At 35.3% G+C, this 3,498-nt stretch overlaps 1 long non-coding RNA gene across 1 annotated transcript; it reads right to left on the reverse strand.

The window, feature by feature from the left end:
- Positions 1–851: 851 nt before the first annotated feature.
- LOC138905683 (uncharacterized) lies at positions 852–2,680 on the reverse strand. Its single transcript, XR_011413577.1, has 2 exons — positions 1,309–2,680; positions 852–1,139 (listed from the first exon to the last, which is right to left on the reverse strand). It is a non-coding gene; the product is annotated as an uncharacterized lncRNA (long non-coding RNA).
- Between the last annotated feature and the right edge of the window lie 818 nt (positions 2,681–3,498).

A 3,498-nucleotide genomic window follows, 5' to 3' on the forward strand; every position in this document is an offset into this window, starting at 1 on the left:
GGTCGAGGGTGAAAGGCATACCCTCAATTTTTTTCACGAAGAAGCGGATCAAAATAACGATCCGCCAAAAAGAAGGATGGATTTGACCTAGGGTTGTTCGGTATTGGCGGCAAAATTCGATGACAACAAGGTCGAGCGGGCTCAATGTAAAAGGGTAAGTATACACACTTAAGAACCCTTTCACATAGGTAGTAATATCTTCTTCGGGAGCCGGGATTATCACTTTTTTGTCCTCCCAATTGCAATCTTTCCTTAACTGTTTAAGATGGCTCTCGGTTATCGAACACATATACCGCGATACTGGCTCGCATCGACCGGGAATCGGTAAAACTTTGTCGATCTTAAAATCGGAGGTAAGGACACCCCTCCCCCCCCACCCCCCACCCCTCGGGAACACACTCCTCGTGTCGTGGCTCCACCGGTGTTTTGTCGCCGGCGGGCCGCGAAGAAGAAACTTGTTCTTTTTGAGGAACAGTTTTTGACGTTATCTCCATTGGAATTTGAAGATTGAAGATAGAGGAATATGACAAGATTTGGTGTTCTAAAGAGGGATTTTGCAGTGAAAATCATAAATTTACAGATGAAAAACTCATAAGATACAATAAGAACTTAGTAGATTTGGTGATTGGGGATTTGAAAGTAAAAATGGTGAAGAGAGGAGCTATTTATAGAATTGGTAATGATGGTTCAATATTAGCAGCGGCCGGCCATCTTCTTGTCACGCCCCAAACCTGGGGAAGCGTGGCTGGCACCCGGTGCTGCACTGGCTCGAGCGAACCACTCTGTAACTCATTTGTTTTTTCTTCTAACTATCATGAGCCAACATGGCCACAACTAGTAATGCATAACTATAAGTGGGCAAACGTTGTATCAATGAACCATCTTTCATAAAATATGAATACATATGGGCCGTCAAGGCCTCTAACATACTGTACAAAATGAACCTCTGTCTACAAAGCCTCTAAGATTATTTGACATCAAATGGGACAGGGTACCAGCCTACCCATAAGTGTGTAGAAAAACTCTGACACGATGACTCATAGACTCGGCTTCACTCCGAATGAGGTGGAGTCTTACCGATCCTTTGCCGAATGCCAATCTCGTCTACTATGAGGGCTCGTCAAACTGATTATCTATACCTGCATGCATGAATGCAAAGTCCCCAATAAAAGGACGTCAGTACGAATAATGTACTGAGTATGTAAGGCATAACTGAAACATAACAGTAAGTCAACATTAATTAAAGACATATAAGAATCAACCTGAATCTCTGAAGTGCCAACATATATGCATACTTATTATACTTACATATATACAATGCTTCTCTTTGAGACTATTATCCATATCGTATGTGCATGACTGCCCAACTGATTAGTGATAACTGTCCAACCGGCCGTATCTCGGTGATAAATGCATGACTGCCCGACCGGCCGTAGCTCGGTGGTAAATATATAATTGCCCAGCCGGCCGTAGCTCGGTGGTAAATGTGTAACTGCCCAACCGGTCGTAGCTCGGTGGTAAATGAATATGCATGTCTGCCCAACCGGCAGTAAATAATGATATATAACTGCCCGACCGGCCGTAGCACGGTGGTAAACGCATGAAGATGCATATACATGTATCACTATATTATAAACATTAACTTCTCTATCATATACCATACACAACTTCATTCAACATTTTAATCATATTTATTACATAACATTAATTCTATTACTTATTACACGTCATTATTTACTATCACAATTTATCAAAATCAATTATCTAAAACTACACCACAAAACACCTAATTTCATCAATATCATACAGCCTTAACACATTATAATTATACTATATTAAACTATATACACAATCGTATATCTTTTATGTTAGTACCCCAAAAGTTGTCTCGATAGCCATTGTTAACAGTGCAATTATCAGTCATGACAATATGTGGTAATTGTCTTACATTAAGTTGAATGAATTTCATCATAGTATTTATACAATCATACATATCACAACGTCATACTACCTATACAACTAAATAAAAATGCATTATAAACCTTTATTATGCGTGAATCATTACTTCAAAATCAATCTACAACAATCTAACGATATATTATAATCAAATTGATATTTTATAATATTTTGTGTTGTAACTATATACTATATTATAATTCATTATGCTATAGTTCATAATCAATTTTCAAGTGTAACTTGTCACAAACAACCGCAAACTATAATATTAATATGTTTCTACAATCAATTATTGATTACAATATGACTACTCTGCTATTAAATATCATGTAATAACACAATAGTGTAAGTCTAATATTACAAATAATCACGTTATATTATATGCATATAATTACTGCATGTTTAGTTAAACTATAAAAACTATATTTATAAACAAATCCCAATACATATATTTGTAACACAAGTTTTCTATCGTATATCTCAATAGGGACTAGGGACATACGTAGACATGCTTGAATATCATTTTATCGGAATGAATAACATAGGTATCCTTAACTGCTAAGAGTAGAATCACTTATGGAATAGCATTACGTTTACGTATCGTTACTTGGATCATGCCAAAAAAAAAAAAGGACTAGCCTTAACATACCTTGCTGACGCTAACGAGGAAGAACACATCAGAGGTAACTGGGCTATAGAACAAATCAATCAATGGACGTGAATAAACGTGAAAAGAATAACTATGTTAGTCATCTTTACAATTGTGTTCAATTGATATCAAAAATTCATTTTCGGAGGAGATTTTGGAGTTCATATGGGACTTTATGTTAAAATAGCAATGGCAGTTCTTAAAATTATGAAGAAATTCATACGAAATTATACTGTGTAATAGCAACGGGATTTTACAATTCTAAAGGAGTACGGTGCAATATTTTTCAAGAATATCATACGGATTTTTTCCTACTCCAGGTATGTTAAGGCTATCCCTTATTTCTTAAGGCATGATCCATACGACACAAACGAAACGAGAAAATGCACAATTTCCATACATGACTCTATTCATAGAAATATTAGAGATGCTTATGTTCTTGATTCCCCACGTGTCATATTATTTTATCATCGGTTCATGGGTCTCAAAAATACGTAAGTTGATAAAGTTTATTTCATAATATTAATCAAAGACATAATGGTCTTATGACACTCCGGAAGATTTTATTGACGTACCTCTCATGCATTGCATTTATTTACATTGACACATGACCAGATGGCGTTATATACGCGTATATATATATATATATATATATATATATATATATATATATATATATATATATATATATATATATATATATATATATATATATATATATATATATATATATATATATATATATATATATGGGATATGGAAAAAAGGTTACGTCGTTATATACGCACCACCACCTAATCAGCTGGTATACATTGATGATTTTGCCCACAGTGGCCGAGATGATATGATGGGATGCCCTCAGAGGCTTGATGATGTTATGAAACATGTACCTA

The sequence above is a fragment of the Nicotiana tomentosiformis genome, chromosome 2 (assembly GCF_000390325.3).
Source record: "Nicotiana tomentosiformis chromosome 2, ASM39032v3, whole genome shotgun sequence".
Taxonomy (NCBI): domain Eukaryota; kingdom Viridiplantae; phylum Streptophyta; class Magnoliopsida; order Solanales; family Solanaceae; genus Nicotiana; species Nicotiana tomentosiformis.